The 19151-nt window shown below is 36.0% G+C and overlaps 1 protein-coding gene across 1 annotated transcript in view; it reads left to right on the top strand.

Annotated features, from left to right (window-relative positions):
* The window catches only part of LOC101701646 (vomeronasal type-2 receptor 116-like), a 34287-nt gene that overhangs the window by 10690 nt on the left and 4446 nt on the right, over positions 1 to 19151 (top strand). The gene's annotated exons all lie outside the window — the stretch shown is intronic.

Here is a 19151-nt window from a genome sequence, read left to right as displayed (position 1 = left end):
ATAGCCTTACAGTCATTAGAGACTCAAAATTTAAAGACCGGGTATATCTGGAAGACACCTCTGAGAAGCAATCATTCCATAAGGGTTCTAATTACAAGCAAAAAAGATACAACAAGCAATTTTAAGCTATCAACCCAGGAGTTAAACCAAGGATAGTACCAAAAACAAAAATGAGAAGACATTTAAGCAAGGCACAAACTCAGACTTCCACCCCACCAAGGGTAAATCCTTTGGGAAATGAGATGGAAAAGTCCCATAACCAACCACCTGGATACCCTGAACTGATAGCACAGGAAGTAACAGAACAGATGAATGAGGCTCTAGAAAAATTCAAAGCAGAAATAATCTTCCAGATATCTACAGAGATGGTGAGCAGAGTGAAAGACATGAGTAGAGGCTCTAGAGCAGAAACTGATAAAAAAAAATAGATGAGAATCCATGAAACAGATTCAAACAGATATGCAGGAGATCAAAAACTCCTTTGAAAGTATCCACAGCAGATTAAGGGAATCTGAAGATAGAATATCAGATATAGAAGACAGGATCACGGTTAGAGACCATGAAAATAGAGGTTTCTTAAAAATAGTAAGGGACCACGAGAAATCAATCCAACAGTTGCTAGACGATGCAAAGAAGAACATAAGATTGATAGGAGTCCATGAAAAAACAGGAGAAAGCACAATTGTCATAAAAAAAACTGTTCACAGAAGTAATAGTGGAAAACTTCCCAGACAGAGGTAGAGAATTAGACATACAGATAAGTGAGGCATACAGAACTCCAACTAGCCATGATCAAAAAAAATCGACATCTAGACATATAATAGTCAAGAGCCCAGAAACCCAACAGTAAAACAAAATCCTACAAGCAGTTAGAGAAAAGAAACAAAGCACCTACAAAGGAAAGCCAATCAGAATCATGGCAGACATCTCAACACAAACCCTCAAATCGAGGAGAGCCTGGAGTGAAGTATTTCAAGCCCTAAAAGAAAATAACTTCCAACCTAGACTGTTGTATCCTGAAAAATTATCTTTCAGAATCGATGGGGAAATTAGATACTTTCATGACAAAGAACACCTGAGAAATTTCATGAACACCAAACCAGCACTACAAGCAATTCTAAACAATATCCTAGGAAAAAAACAATGAAGTTCACAACTCCATGAGGCCCAACAGAGGGAAGCCACCAGGCAAGGTAAGAAACTAAAGGGAAAGGGGGAAAAATAAGAAATAAAAGAGCAAACAAAAGTAAAACATCATGACAAGGATAAATCAATATCTATCAATTATAACCATCAGTGTTAATGGCCTCAATTCACCAATCAAAAGAAATAGACTGACAGAATGGATTGAGAAGCAAAACCCAGCAATATGCTGTATAAAAACACACCTAACTGAAAAGGAAATCCATAGACTGAAAGTAAAAGGATGGAAAACAGTTCTCCACACCACAGGAGCCCAGAAGAAAGCAGACAAAGTAGATTTCAAACCAAAACTAATTGAGAGACAAAGATAGTCACTACATCCTTTGAAGGGAACAATCCAAGAGGAAGAAATGACAATCCTAAATATATATGCACCAAATGCGAACATGCCCAACTATACAAAACAAATATCAATGGACATGAAAAACCAAATAAGCACTAATATAATTATAGTGGGGGACCTCAATACCCCACTATCACAAATAGACAGATCATCTAGACAAAAAGTTAAGGAAATTCTAAAACTGTACCAAGCTATTGAACAAATGGACTTAATAGATGTTTACAGACTGTTCCACCCCACAAAGTCAGAATACACATTCTTTTTGACTGCACACAGGTCATTCTCCAGAATAGACCACATGCTAGCTCATAGGACATGTCTAAGTAAATGTAAAAGAATTGAACTTACCTCCTGTGTATTATCAGACCATAGTGCAATAAAATTGGAGATCAATAACATAAGAAACCACAAAACCCCAACAAACACATGGAAACTGAATAACACCCTCTTGAACAACTAATGGGTCATTAAAGAAGAAAGTAATTAAAGAAGAAATTAAACAGTTTCTATAAGTAAATGAAAATGCCAGTACAACATACAGGAATCTATGGGACACAATGAAAGCAGTTCTATGTGTGAAATTCATAGCACTGAATGCCCATATTAGGAAAACAGAGAAAACTCAGATAAATAACCTAATGCAGAGCCTCAAGGTCCTAGAAAAAGAAGAGCATAACGAATCCAAAGCTCATACAAGAGAGGAAATTATAAAGATCAGAGCAGAAATCAATGCAATGGAGACTAAGAGAATAATACAAAAAATCAATGAATCAAAGAGTTGGTTTTTTGAAAGAATAAATAAAATTGCTAGATCTTTAGCCAAGCTTATCAAAAAAAAGAGGCACAAATACATGCAATTAAGAATGAAAAAGGTGAAGTCACAACAGATTCAACAGAAATCCAGAGGATCATCAATACCTACCTCAAGAACCTCTACTCCAATAAAATGGAAAACACAGAAGAAATGGGCAGATTCCTAGATACATACGAATTGCCAAAGTTAAATGAAGATATAGAAATTTTAAACACCCCAATTACAATGAGTGAAATTGAAAATGTAATAAAATATTTACCAACAAAGAAAAGCCCAGGTCCAGATGCCTTCACTGCTGAATTTTACAAGACATTTAAAGAAGAACTAACGCCATTACTCTTTAAACTCATCAAGGAAATTGAAAGGGAAGCAAGGCTTCCAAATTCATTAATAGAAGCAAGTGTCACTTTGATTCCAAAACCGGGGAAAGACCCAACCCAAAAAGAGAACTACAGGCCCATCTCCCTAATGAACATAGATGCAAAAATCCTCAACAAGATACTGGCAAACAGAATACAGAGGGCCATCAAGAAGATCATACACCCTGACTAAGTCGGATTTATCCCAGGGACACAAGGATGGTTCAACATTCGTACATCAATAAATGTAATATACCATATTAACAGAGTCAAGGAAAAAACCATATGGTCATCTCAGTACATGCAGAAAAAGCATTCGATAAAATCCAGCACCCATTCATGATAAAAACTCTACAGAAAATTGGAATAGAAGGTCTTTATGTGAACCTAATTAAGGCTATCTATGAAAAACCAATAGCCAACATCATACTAAATGGTCAAAAACTGAAAACTTTCATGCTAAAATCAGAAACAAGACAGGATGCCCACTATCACCACTCCTGTTCAATATAGTTCTGGAAATATTAGCCGCAGCAGTTGGAAAAGAGAAAGAAATAAAAGGCATAAAGACAGGAAAAGAAGAAGTTAAACTGTCATTATTTGCTGACTATATGATGCTTTACATAGAAGACCCAAAAAACTCCATCAGAAGACTTCTAGACTTAATTGACAGATTCAGTAGAGTAGCTGGATACAAGGTCAACACTCAAAAAACTATAGCCTTCTTGTACACAAATAACAGACTCACTGAAAGAGAAATTAGGGAAATAATTCCTTTTACAATAGCATCCCAAAAAATGAAATATCTAGGAATCAATCTAACAAAGGAAGCAAAAGACCTCTACACTGAAAAGTACAGCACCCTGAAAAAAGAGATTGAAAAGGATACAAGAAAATGGAAAGACATCCCTTGCTCCTGGGTAGGAAGAACCAATATAGTGAAAACGGACATACTTCCAAAACTACTATGTAGATTTGATGCAATGCCTATTGAAATTCCAACAATATGCTTCACAGAACTAGAGAAAACAGTCCAAAAATTCATTTGAAACCATAAGAGACCTAGAATAGCTAAAGCAATTCTAAGCAACAGAGACCTTGGCTGGGGGTATCACAATCCCCAACTTGAAACTATACTACAAAGCTACTGTGATAAAATCAGCATGATACTGGCAAAGGAACAGACCTGAGGATCAGTGGAATAGATTAGAAGATGCAGAAACAACTCCAGACATGTTCAGCCGTCTCATCTTTGACAAAGGAGCCAACCACCATCATTGGAGGAAAGACAGCCTATTTAATAAAAGGTGTTGGAAAAACTGGATTTCAACTGGTCAGAGATTAAAACTAGACCCATATCTATCACCATGCACTAAACTAAGATCAAAGTGAATAAGAGATCTAAATATTAAGACAGAAACACTAAACTTGCTGGAAGATAAGTTAGGTAGAACTCTTGAAGACACTGGCATAGGAAAAGACTTCATGAACAAAACCTCAGCAACATGGGAACTAGCAGAAAAAATCAACAACTGGGATCCCATCTTATTAAAAAGCGTCTGCACTGCAAAAGAAACCACCAACAGAGCTAACAGACAGACCTATAATATGGGAAAAAAATTTCAGCAACTGTACCTCAGACAAAGGACTACTATCTAGAATATGTGAAGAATTGAAAAAAATCAGACCCCCCAAATTCAAACACCCAATTCAAAAATGGGCATCTGAAATGAACAGACATTTCTCAGACAAAGATGTAAAAGCAGCAAACAAATATATGAAAAAATGTTCAACATCACTCGTCATTTGAGAGATGCAGATGAAAACAACACTGAGATTCTACTTCACCCCAGAAAGAATGGCTGCTATCAAGAAATCAACAAATAACAAATGCTGGTGGGGTTGTGGGGAGAAAGGAACCCTTCTCCATTGTTGGTGGGCATGCAGACTGGTGCAACCACTGTGAAAGTCAGTATGGAGATACGTCAACGAAGTAGGGCTAGAGGTCCCATTTGACCCAGCTATTCTCCTGCTGGGTATCTTCCCAAAAGAATTAAAAGAATCATACCACAGTGATATATGTGCACCCATGTTCATAGCAGCACAGTTTGTAATAGCTAAAGCTTGGAAGCAGCCCAAGTGCCCATCGACTGGAAACTGGATAAAGAAAATGTGTTTTTTTATAAAATGGAGTACTACTCAGCCATAAAGAATGAAAAACTAGAGTCAATTATAGCTAAATGGATGCATATCGAGGCCATACTCTTAAGTGAAATAAATAGGACACACGTGTAAATACTGAATAGTTTCTCTGGTGTGAGAAACTGATAGTGTATACAAGGGTTAAAATGATTAAAATGAATAATTGATAATTTGAAATAGGAAAAAAGGTCCAAAGACAAAGGAGTGAAGGGAGGGGAAGGGGAAAGGAAAAGAGGGAAAGGAAAAACTATGAGAAAAGAAAAAAACTGGAAATGAAATATATGTAAATAGGGAAGGGCAGAGGGGGTGAAGGGCACACAGGTAATGGGGAAAAAAATAAGAACCAAGATATATCATGTACAGGCACAAACACCCAATGATAAATGTAAATGAATTGTATACCTAAAATGTACCAATAAAAGAACTAAAAAAAAAAATCAATAGGCTTCCTGTACAAGAATCACACACTCATTGAGAGAGGAATTTGGGAAACAACTCCTTTCACAATAGAGTCCACAAAAATAAAATACTTAGGAATCAATCTAACAAAGAAAGTCAAAGACATCTACTATGAAAACTACAGTACTCTAGAAGAGTACTGGAAGAGGAAGAGATGGAAGAGGATATTAGAAAATGGTAATACATCCCTTGAGTAGAAAGAACAAATAAAGTGAAAATAGTCATACTTCTAATACTGCTATATAGATTCAAAGCAATACCAATTGCAATTCCAACAACATCTTTCAGAGAACTAGAGAAAACAATCCAAAACTTCATTTGGAACCAGAAGAGACCTAGAATAGCAAAGGCAATTCTGGGCAAAAAAGACAAAGTAGGGGGTATCACAATCCACAACTTGTAACTACTCTACAAAGCTACTGTGATAAAAACAGCATGGTACTGGCAAAGAAACAGACCTGAGGATCAATGGAACAGACTAGAAGATGCAGAAATGTCCCCAGACATACTCAGCCACCTTATCTTTGATAAAGAAGCCAACCACCCTCACTGGATGAATGACAGCCTATTTAATAAATGGTATTGGAAAAACTTGGTCTCCACTTGCCAAAGATTAAAGCTAGACCCATTTATTTCACCATGCACAGAACTCAAACCAAATGGATCAAATATCTAGATATTAAAGTAGAAATACTAAATCTGCTGGAAGATAGGTTAGGTAGAACTTGTGAAGACATTGGCTTAGGAAAAGACTTTATGAACAAACCTCGATTGCACTGGAACTAGCACAAAGAGTCAACAACTGGGATCTCATCGTATTAAAAAAGCTTCTGCACTGCAAGAGAAACTACCAACAGAGCTAAGAGAAAACCTACAATGTGGGAAGAAACCTTTAGCAGGTGTACCTCAGACAAAGGTCTACTATTGAGAATATGTAAACAATTGAAAAAAATCAGATTCCCCAAATTCAAAGACCCAATTCAAAAATGGGCATCTGAAATGAACAGACATTTCTCAGACAAAGAAGTAAAAACAGCAAATGAATATATGAAAAAATGTTCAACATCACTGGTCATTTGAGAGTTGCAGATGAAAACAACACTGAGATTCTACCTCACCCCACAAAGAACGGCTGCTATCAAGAAATCAACCAATAACAAATGCTGGCAGGGTGTGGAGAGAAAAGAATCCTTCTCCGTTGTTGGTTGGAGTGCAGATTGGTGCAACCACTGTGGAAATCAGTATGGAGATACCTCAAAGAACTAGGACTAGATATCCCATTTGACACAGCTATTCCCCTACTGGATATCTTCCCCAAAGAATTAAAAGCATCATGCCACAGTGATATATGTGCACCTATGTTTAGAGCCACACAGTTTGTAATAGCTAAAGCTTGGAAACAGCTCAAGTGCCCATCAACTGGAAAGTGGATAAAGAAAATGTAGTTTTTTATAAAATGGAGTATTACTCAGCCATAAAGAATGAGAAACTAGAGACATTTATAGCTAAATGGATGCACATTGAGGCGATACTCTTCAGTGAAATAAATAGGACACATATCTGTAAATACCGAATAGTTTCTCTGGTCAGACACACAGGCTTAACTACCATATGGTTTTTCTCCTATAAGAAAAACATAATATAAATAAGGAGCAAAATATAGGAAGGAAAATGTGATCTTTATATACAATGGTATACTATTCTGCCATTAAAAAGATAAATTTGATTCATTTGTGGGTAAATGGTTGGATCCTGAGACAAGAAATTTAGTTGAAATAAATCAGACGCATAAGCTTAAATATTGTATGGTTTATTTTCAATGGAAAATCCCAAGTATAAATAAATTAAAGAGCAAAACAAAATACAGATAATAGGAAAAAAGAGGGTAAAACTTTTGCAAAGTGGAAGTAGATCAAGAGATAGTGGGAAGTGGGAGGGATGGAGAGGAAGGGAAGGAGTTAAAATAGAAGTAAGATGTGTTATATATGTGTCCCCACTGCCTACAAAAAATGTAATCACTATGGTCTGCAAGCATGTACTAATTTTTTTTTAAATATAAAATTTTAATTATACATTTCATGTAAGCCAATGGATTCAAATGTTGATATCCTATCATATACTTAATAAAAATTATTAAAGAGATGGTATGTATCCATTGCATATTATTTTTATTTGGACTAGCTACTTATTGAATGCTAATGAAGACACGAGGCTAGCACTGTTCAAACTGGAAAAAATTTCCCAAAGAGACTGATGTACTCATAAAAGCCTAATTGAAGAACTCAAGGTTGTAGGGATAGAGATGGACAATTCATTAAACCATAGAATTAAGATATTTGAAAGAACAAAGAAGTAAGTGAGGAGGCCAAATTACATAACTCAAAAATGAGACTTATTTCTGAATTGATCTTGAGTTAATAATTTGGATTTTCTTGATTCAGTGTAATTATTGGTACCATAAGCAATGTAAAAGGCATATGGATGTGAGTTTCTGCAAATGTTTAGCTACACAGACAAGAATGGCTATAATAATAAACCATTTATGTGTAAGGCTGAAACTCCTTATCTTGAGATTTGAAGGGCATAATACTGAACATAACACTTTTCAGCCCATTTTAATCATAACCTAATATTAAATACTCTATTTCAATCCATTAGCAATATTTCAAAAAGCTACGAATGAAAACAGCTTATTGACACAGGTTTGGAATTAAATCTATCCAAGAGGATGTGCCCCCCATCGTGTTGCTATCTGTGGACATAGATGAAATCATGGTGCCTGCAGGTGGAGAAAAAGATACTTCAATATAATTTCCAGCCCATGTTTTTCACCTGGATACCAGACCTCAGATGTACAACCCAGGAGAGAGGTAGTAGCAAATTACTCCCAGGGCATGAAGGAGGCATGATTGGAAAGAGACAGGAGCATAAGTGTGCCCACCTGAGACAAAAATATCAACACACACTCACACACATGCACTCGCACACCTTATATATATTTTTTCCTGGCTCATTCTGGAGGCTTCCTCTTCATTTAGACTACAAGCGTTGCAAACACTTCTAAGATGTTCCCTTGGAGAATCATCTTCCTTCTCCTTCAAAATTCACTCTTAGTGTTTAATTTTGATAATGAAGCCTGCCTTCAAGGAAGGAGCACTAGTGTGTACAAGGATGGAGACCTCGTGATCGGGGCATTTTTCTCCCTTTATCTGCATGTATATGACAGTGATTTCTTTGGTCTAAAGCCTGTGAAGGACTCCTTTACCATGCAGTAAGTGCCTTCTTTTTGTATTTATTTCTTCTTGGTATCAGGATGGATAACAGCTAGGGAGCTGTGGATGGATACATTGATGTTATCTATATCATTATCCTGTCCTTTCCACCAACATGTGCATGGTACTATCCATAAATTATGTTGCACTTGCCTGTTCTCTTCTTCAATTTTTGAAAGTGGAAAGAGAATATTCTTTTTCTAAACTTCATTAGCCTCTTGTTTTCATCTTGGAACCAGAAGGAGACACAACTTTCTCCCTTATCACTCTGTCCGTGCTCTCCTACTTGAGCTGCCACTGTGTGGCATTAAGTCATTTTCCTTAGAAACACAATGCTAAGTAGCTATTCCAAAACATCCTCTTTGTACAATTTAGTGTCTGCTAATGATTCTTACTGACAAGATGCAGTCATTCTTTTAGTTAATCTGTATCTCCATATCTCACGCCAGGAGTGGTCCACAACTCCTGCAGCTGCAAACCTGGCTAGGAACAAGGGACGAGTCATCTGTCAGACTTTTACCTTTCAACTTAAAGTTTCTTCTTCATCTGGATAAGAGCACATTCTCTGGATTCAGATTCTATGACATCAACTCTGTAGCCCAGTGTCTAATTAATGTATTTTGCAATGTTTCAGAGGTTTCTAGAAGATGACTTTGCCCCTGTGAGAAAACAGAATGCCACTAAAACAATGATTATGGCTTTTATCAGATAATGGGGCCAAAGATGTTATTCTGGCAGCTGCCTCTGTTAGAGATGACTGGGTAAAACTTTGGACCTCTTCCTTCTGTAGATTGTGTCTGTGCCTGTCGCATATTTCTTATCAAGATCCAATATTTTTCTATATTTTTATTTTTTAAACATACTCCTTAGATTTACTTTGTTTTTGAGACAGTCTTCTTATACTGCCAAGCCTGGCAGTAATTTCCGAGCTTAAGCAAACTCTCTGCCTCAGGCCCAAGAGGAGCTGGCATTAGATGCATGTGTCACATCCCTGGCATATATATTTTCCTTTAAATAAATTTCCAAAATAAGTTAGTTGTAGTTATTAATGTGTTTCATGTGCAGATTTTGAATCTGATTGCTGCTGCTGAGCTCTTTCTCAGCCATTGAGAGATAGAAAGGATTTGGGGGTGGTTCAGTCAGGGAAGTCTGTCCAGTACCTCCTGAAATTTGTTAAAGAAATAGTTGCTTGTGGGAAATTTTTGAGAATGGTGAAGAAAAACTGGGCATCGCCTTCAGGGGAGGGTTAACCACCAACTGAAAGGTGGCTTTGCTTAGGAGATGAGGGATTGCAGTGGATCCTGAATGCTGCCTGGGCTAATGGGAGTGTACTGTCAGCTCCCATGATGGAGTCACTGATGGGACATTCACTGGGGGTCACAGAGAAACAATCGGGGCTCTGGAAAGAACCAGCATGAGAAGCTCCTAGCTGAAGGCAGCCCAGTATGATTAGACATTATCCAAAGAGAGTAGAGGATGAGGAACTGATGGAATACTAAGTGTTACCAGATTTCAATAATATGGTAAGGATCCCGGACAGTTTTTCTATTCCTGGTAGGAGAGGAGAAGCTTCTTGCCCTTTCTCTTTTCCTCTGCTCTCTGCTCTCACCAGCTCGGGGAACAGTCTCCTGTTGCAGTCCCCCATTGCCGTCCTATGCACAGTAAACCCTGTCTGTGACTGAAAAGAACATATGGGCAGCTCTAAGAGCTTTGCCTATCAGGGTTGCTTTATCTACTAGGAACAAGATGCTAGGGTTTAATGAGAAAGTTGTCATTTCACCTAAAATCAGGAGGGAAAAGAGAAGATCTTTTTTGGAAAATAAAAATATTTACAATTGATGTATTTTATATCAACATTATATTGCAAAAAGTAATGTTAATATTTGAAACGCTATGGTGCATGTATGCATAGATGCAATGGCCATAATAATTACAATGTAATCATAAAAATGTAGTGGAATTTTTGCACACGAATATAAATAATACAAAGTAGGATCATATGTGTCTACCCCGATTCAGCTTCTTTTTCTTACAAAACAAAATGTGATATACATAGTTATGTATCCATCAAATCTTTATAATTCTCATTATGCGTTTATAATATTTTATCTTATAAGACTAGCATAATTTAATTCTTACCAATTTTTGGATGCTCCTAAATTTCTAATTGATTTCCACTCTAGTGTTTCTATAATGAGGGTAGTGGATAGATCTCTGATAGATGATATTGTAGTGCACTGATGTATGCTCTTTGATTAAAACAAGAGAATTCTGAGAAGTGATGATTTGATTCAAATCTCTCTATAGATTAAATTACACACATATATATATATATATATATATATATATAATCACACAACCCTCTGGAAATATAATAATGGACACTGTCACTGCCCATGAGAGAGAGCAAGTTATCCTTTATCTTACATCAAACTGCTGGGTTTAAATGATGTGCAAACAGTATGGTGCTGGCAAAGGACATCTCATATTGTTAGTTTCCTTTATTATATTTTATGTATTATCTTAATATTTTATTTTATGGGATTTCCTTTTGCAATTTTTATCTCATTATAGGTATTTTCACTTTTTTTTTTGGTACTGGGGATCGAACTCAGGACCTGGCACTTGCATGGCAGGTGCCAGAACCACTGAGCTAAATCCCTGGCCCATATTTTCACCTTTTAAAGTATTTTGCAAATTTAGGAAAAGAAAAAAGTTTTGACCAAGTATTTTTACAGTAACTAACTGAGATTTTGCTTGCTGTGCATATTTTCTACGTAGATCATGTTTATGCTGAAATGAACATGAACTTTTAGGTACCAAAAACCATATTCATCTTTTCCCTCTTCTATCCTTTTTGCCACACATCCCAAATTATTATTGTGAAAATACTTATACTTAATTACTATTAGTAGTCTTAAAAATTGGTGCCTTTTGAACTTTTTTTGGAACAAATGTGTGTATTAACTGAGTTTTATGTATTATAATAGCATACTTTCATTACTAATATGATAATTTACTATTTGTGGGCTAAGTTTTAATACAAACTTTGTGATACAAGATATGTACACGTGTGTATTTGCGGGAAGAAAGAAAGGGAGTGGAAGAAAGTCATTTTTCATTTTTGTATTCTCTTCAACTGAGGTATCTATATTTTCCTATACCATTCCCTGGCTTTTTGAAACATTATAATCATTTAGTTGTTTGTTTTTGGTCTAAGGTGTCATTTTTCTCCTTGTTAGTTTTACTACATTTAAAGACTTCCCATGTTTTGGAATGTCTCCACAGTAATTTTTGACATTTCTCTACAAACCTCTCTTTTTTTTTTTTTTGGTACTGGGGATCGAACTCAGGTCCTTGTGCTTGAGCAGCAGGTGGCAAAACCACTGAGCTAAATCCCCGGCCCTTCTACAAACCTCTCTTTGATTTTTAATAAGAGTAGTGGCTACTTTGACAGAAGCTTTTGTGAATGTTAGATCTATGAAATATCTCTTGAGGATTTTATTCCTTACTAATATTCCATGGCTTTCTTAAGTATTCTATTACAGGTTTTGTTATCTCTGAGTCTGTAATACATATGTTTCCCAAAAAATGCTTTAAATGCTGATTATAAAATGCTGATTTTAAAATGCTGATTTTATATTGGAAATCTTTTGATAATTCTCACTTATTTAGGTTTTGGTTAGGGTCCTGTCATTTATTAGGGGATCATGAGGCCTCTTCAGATGTCTTCTTGGATTTGTATGGTGAACAATCTTATTTATTCTTTATGAGCTACTAATACCTCCATGTTCCCTTTTTCATGTTTCATTGCTATTTCACTGAGAATTTATTTCATGCCTTAGGAACTACAGACCAATACTTAATAATTCTGATGCTAATAATACAATATTATTTCATTCCCTATTTTATTGGAAGATTTTCCATATGCACAGCTTCTTATTTATTTTTTCCCCCATTAACTTTATTGGTACATTTTAGGTATAAAATACAGTTACATTCATCATTGGGATCTTGTACCATTACATGAGTCTCTTGATTCTTATTTTTTTCCCCTTCCCTTGCCCTCCCTTCCCTATTTGCAAAGACCTTTTTTCCGTTTTTTTCCTCTTCACACATTTTTTTCCTTTCCCTTTTTTCCCTTCCCCTACTGCTCCCAATTCCCCTGCTCTTTTAGACCTTTTCTTCCTGTTACACATTATCAGTTATACATTTTTAAAATTACAATATTAAGATCTAGTAGACATTACCACAGATTTTACAGAATTTAAAAGGATATAGAAAGCATATTACAAAAATCTTTTTTGAAATAAAATTGACAACTTCTAAGAAGTAACTTGGAAGACAAATTAATGAAGCTAACTCTGGAGGAAATATAAAATTTGAATAGCACCTATTAAAGAAAGTATATTCCTAGCTTGAAAACCTACCTATATGACAACAGCAGGCTCATAAACATTTTAACTGATAAATTATATCAAACATTTAAAGCAGAAAAAAGAAGGAACACTTCTCCCCTCATTTTAGGAACTCAACATTGTGCTAATCCTAAAACTGGATAAAGATGATAGAAGAAAAAAGTATGAACATAGATAGAAATTTGTTTAACAAAACGAACTATTAGAAGTCAGATCTGGCAGTATGTAGAAAGTGGTTTTGTTATAGGGATGGCAGTGTTGGTTCAGCATTGGAAGATCCACCCCCAAAAATCATCATTTTAACAGAGGAAAGGAAAAAGCCGTATGATACTGTCACTAGTTGGAGAAAAAGTATTGGATTAAATTCTACAGCTGTTCATGGTAAAAGCTATCAGGAGACTAGAAGTAGAACAGAACCTTCTCAACAGATCAAAGACATGTGCTCCATACTTCCAGCAAGAATGCCTGATATGAATGGAGAAGATACAATGCTTTCTCATTAAGGTGAGGAAAAGGGCAGATGTGCTTACTCTTTATCTGTCCATTAAACTTTGAAACCTAGTCCCCACCAAAATAGTCTGGCAATAAAATGACATAACTAGGATAGAATTGGCATGACAGAAGCAAACTCTTTATATGTAGATGAAATGATCATCTACAGAGAAAATACTAAGAAATCTCCAGGAGCCCCTAGAACTTGTACTTGAATTTAGCAGGATTAGAAAACACAAGGTATATATAAAAATTCAGGTCTGTGTATACTTGCTATAAATGAAGAATTGGATATTGAAATTTAAAAGTTATGTAGGAGTACAAACGACCTAGAAAAGTTAAAAACAAAAGCAGTGTTGGAAGACGTTTAGTACCTAATTTTAAGACTTCTTCTAAAACTACAGTAATCAAGGCAGTGTTGGTGTAAGGAAAGACATATAGATCATTTGAATAAAACAGAGAATCTAGAAATAGAACCACACACATATGGTCCACTGAGTTTTGAAAGATTATTTAACATTAGCATTTTATAGAATATAAACTCAATTCAAGAGCAGAGGAAGAGATAGTGTTTTCAGCAAACGGCACTAGAACACCTGGTATCTGTATATAAAAAATTAACCTCAACCCTTTATTTCCGTACATGAAAATAACTTGAAGGGATCTATGAACCTAAATATGAAAGCCTAAAAGTATAAAACTTTAAGAAGAAATTATAAGGGAAAATATTTATGAATTCAGGGTAGGCAAGAACTACCTAGTATACAAAAGACATGATGTATAAAAGAAAAAAACTGATAAATGAGATTCCATCAAAATTTAGAACTTTAAATGACATCATTAAAATGAAAAGTAGTCCTTAAACAGACCATATTTACAATGCATATAACCTATGACCAGAATATATAAGGAATTCTTAGAGCTCATTAATAGACAACCCAATTAAAATGTAGACATAAGAAGATGATAAATAGCCAGTCTAGCACAAGAAAAGGTGTGCAACTCTCAAATCAGAAAAATACTAATCAGTACAATAACAAGATTGAATTATACACTCATTAGGGAGATGAAGTTAAAAGTTTTAAAAGCCTTGTCATGACTTTTTCTTTATGTTGGATTCTCCCCCTTTGTGTTTAATTTGTCACGCCCAATGGATTCATTCTGCTGGGTTTCCTGGCTTTGTGATCCTCATTGTCTTTTCCTAAGGTATTGTCTAAAATTTTTTGGAGTGCCGGTTTGATATTCATGAAGTCCCTGAGGTGCTCTTTATCATGAAAGTATCTTATTTCTCCATCAATTTTGAAAGATAGTTTTGCAGGGTACATCAATCTGGGTTGGAGGCTGTTTTCCTTTAGGGCTTGAAATACATCACTCCAAGCTCTTCTTGCCTTCAGAGTTTGTTTTGAGAAGTCTGCTGTGATTCTGATGGGCTTTCCTTTGTATGTGATTTGTTTCTTTTCTCTAACTGCTTGTAGAATTTTGTTCTTCTGTTGGATTTCTGGAATCCTAACTATTATATGCCTATGTGTAGATTTTTTTTGATCAAGGCTAGCTGGAGTCCTATATCCCTCACTTATCTGTATGTCAAGTTCTTTTCCCCTCCTTGGGAAGTTTTCTGCCATCACTTCTGTGAACAGTATTTTTATGTCATCTGCACTCTCTCCTGTTTCTTCATTGACTCCAATCAGTCTTATGTTATTCTTCTTTGCATCGTCTAGTAGCTGTCTAGCAGCTGCTGGATTGATTTCTCATATCCCCTTACAATTTTAAAGCAATTTTTCTTTTCCTCCTCAATAATTTCAATCTTATCTTCTATATTTGAAATTCTATCCTCACGTTGGTTCATTCTGCTGCACAGATGGAGTTTTTAATCTCTTGGAAATCTGTTTGTATCTGTTTTATGGATTCCATTTGTTTCCTATGTTGGGATTCCATCATGTTCCTCAGATCCTCTATTTTTTTAATCTGTGTCCTCTCTAGATTTATTAATCATGTCTTGCACCATGAGCAAAATCTTTGCTGTTATCTGAGTAATTATTTCTGATTTCATTTTTCCCAGATCCTCTTTTGTTGCCAGTTCAGAGAGTCCAGGTGGTTGAATATCAGAGTGTTCCATCTCGTTTCCCTTTGGGGTTGCTGTAGGTGATCTGGAAGTCTGTTTTTGAGGCTTGTTTACGTGTCTTCTCATTTCCACGGCCGGGGGGGGGTGCTTCTGGCACCCATGCGGCTCACCTTCTCTGCCCTAGGAGCTTGGGATGGCAGCGGGGGAGCTTCCTTCCGGGTGCTGGGACCAGGCGGCTGAGCTTCTCTGCCCTCGGAGCCTGGGATGGAGGCAGGGAGCTTCCTTCCAGGTGCTGGGACCAGCTGAGCTTCTCTGCCCTAGGAACCTGGGATGGAGGTGGGGAGCTTCCTTCCGGGTGCTGGGACCGGCTGAGCTTCTCTGCCCTAAGAGCCTCTATGCACAGCTTCTTAAAGAATTTTCATCCCAAGTATGGACTAATAGTTAAAAGGGGGAAAATAAGGAGGACTAGAAAAATGTTCAAAGTTTGAGAGTTAAAGATTTTATGACCAGTTCAGTGGAGACTCGTGTCAGCTGTGGGGTTGGTCAACAGCACCATGCAACTAAGCCCCTAAAACATAATAAAAACACCTCAAGCCTCTGGACTCCAAGCTTAGGGGAGCCTTCTTGATGGGGAGTGGTCCGTGCATATTAGCACATATTGCTGTTAGGAGAACTTAGCATTGTCTGAGATACCACTGACAGAAAACAACTGGAGCTTGTGCTAGGAGTTCTCATGGTCCTGCCCATCTACCTCTTCCTCTGACTGAGATTAATCTGTGTAATTTTTCTGTAATAAACCACATCCATGAATGTAATGCAAAGAATTTTCATTCCACAACATTCAAAGGAGAATACATTTTATCAATCCATGGCTTATAATTTTCTTGACATAAGTTCTGTCTGGAAGGCACAGAGGGAGTAGTAGTTTGCACAATGCATCCTCTGGAAAGGGAGTAAATTATTACAATACCCTTCACCTACCCTCCTGGTGGCTCATTTCTTGTCTTGGAGCAAGATCTAAGTTTTGACTTGAAAGAGTTTCTATTTATCTTCAATTTTGTCTTTAATTTTCAAAAAGTAACTGTAGTTGTTTATGGGATGCAGGTTCTGTGCTGATATGTATTTACATTATGAAGTGATTGAACCAAGCAAAATAATATACCCATCACCTCTGGCAACTCTCCACATGCATGAACATGGAGGGAGATTCTGTTTTAGTTACATTCAAATAATAATATTAAGGAAATATTCTTCTCCTCAACTTACGTATTCAACCAGAAACAGATGCATGTTGGTATCAAATGCTGTATATATTTCCATAAATGTAATGCTGTTCTCCTTGCAGAAATGAGACTTTTTAAAATGATCGGAATTAATGACCTATATAGGATAATTATTTGTGCAAATTGTTTAGGGTATTTATAAGAAGTTCATGTTAACTTCATAAAAAAATACTTTGATTTTGTTTTCTGTATTTTATTTTATATAAGAAACAGTTAGTAAGAGAGGTTTTTGTGGTACTGGAGATTGAACTCAGAGCCTTTCCATTGAACTACATCCCCAGCCTTTTTATTGATTCAGATTTGAGATGGGCACTTGCTAAGTCATCAAGCTGTCCTGGCTAGGCTTAGACTTGCAATCCTCTTGCCTCGGCCTCCCTCAGGGCTGGCATTACAGTTGTGAACCAACATGCCCAGCTTCTGGATTTATGTTTTTGATGTAACAGGCTAATAAATAAAACATAATAATAAAACATGAAAATGCATTCGCCATTCATAAAGGTATAGAGGTTTAAATTATCACTGAAAAATATTAATTGAGTTTTATATTTAATAATATTTTAATACAGCTTCAGAAGTTAAGGGAAAAATGAAAGTAAAATGTGTGTTGATTAAGAGGAGAAGTAAGAAGATGAGTAGGAAGACCAAGAAGAATAAGTAGTACAAACCCAAGATATGACATTATGCTGTGGAATTGCAAGATTCCAGTTCTCAAAGAAATAGTAATCTTTGTGTGTTAATAAGATATTTCCAAAGTAAATTAGTAAGTCTAATTTATTAGACACATATAGATAGCCCTACCTGACAATTGAGAGTCCACGTTCTGGGCTGTGGGAGGCCCAGCATTTGATATACACCACTGCAAAATCAGAAAGAATACCTGTTTGTCTCACTAACACAGGTAAAATTTACAAGATGCAACCATCAACTAAGAACTTGATCAAGAATTAACACAAAGAACAAGAAAGTAGTGTATTTTATTCTTGTTGAAATTTCGGATATCAGGGAATAAAGATGTGAGAACTCATCATTGGCACGGAGATTCTTTGTGCTCCAAATTGTAGGAAAGATGAAGAGAATAGGGCTATTTTGAATAAACACTGCCAAAATGTTCATTTTTCCATTGCTACTTTAAGAAGAAAAGTTGATAATTTTAAATTTTATAGTGCTCTGTTCTGAGATTCCTAAGAAATTTCAGTCCTGACAATACTTCATGCTTCTCTCAAATATCTCTATATTGTAATGATTTCTACTCCCTCCAGGGCTCTGTAGTTGATCTAAGTTTCCTGGATTTTATTGGTGGCAGATGCCTAACTATGAGGGGCAGAGTTTTGGGTGATTTAATTTCAGGCCTTGTGGAGCACTGTAATGATGATTACAGATGCCATGTTCTCTGCTTGCCACAGAGATTTGATTTCAAATTCTTCTTTCTCATCACTGGTATTTCTGACTTCATGTGAAATGAAGCAGTTCATGGTGTGTAACACATGCAGTTATTTTAGTTCTTGATACTAAAGGCCATTAATAAAATCCACTAAGAATGTCATCTGCTTCTCTGTTTTTCATTCTTTTGAAAAAATTTCACTACAATCTGATTGTGATACATAGTATATACATTAATTGTGGAGAATTGGCATATATATTACTATATAGCAAGATGTGATATACATGTCACACCTTCTTCCTTTCTACTTCCCCCTTCACCTCCTTCTTATCTCCTCCTATGTTCAGATCCTCTTCCCAATGCCTTGAATGTATCTCCCTATTTCCTATCATGTATTTTGCTCTTTAAATTTATACTTTGATTTTCTCACATAAGAGAACCCATGCGATATTTATGTGGAAGTTAGTAAGATCTTCCAGAACAAAAGTTATGTTATTTGTTTATAAATTCTAAGACTGGCCCCATGAATAGTGCCAGTTCATCTAAAGATAGATTGAATTTCAAAATTGTTTATCCTTTAGTTAGGATGTTATCTTACTCAGACTGCTGCATGAAAATGTGTCACCATGTGCCTGTCTGAACAAAAATCATTTATTTTAGCCATCATATTGGCTAAGAAGATCAAAAAAGGATCTACTTCCTACTTTATTAGTGATCACCTTGTCTGTATGTCTTCAGTACAGTTATGAAGATTCAATTGACTATTTTAAGGACACTAATCTCATTCATGAGAAATCCACCATCTTGACTTCCTTTAATCCCAGTTACCTCATAAAATCAAATTGCTAATATCCCATTCAATT

This window comes from Heterocephalus glaber, unplaced genomic scaffold, assembly GCF_053883595.1.
Source record: "Heterocephalus glaber isolate CG9 unplaced genomic scaffold, H.glaber_assembly_v1.0 deba00001761, whole genome shotgun sequence".
NCBI lineage: Eukaryota > Metazoa > Chordata > Mammalia > Rodentia > Bathyergidae > Heterocephalus > Heterocephalus glaber.
The sequence above is the reverse complement of the archived record's forward strand: the minus strand, read 5'-3'. Positions and strand labels throughout refer to the sequence as shown.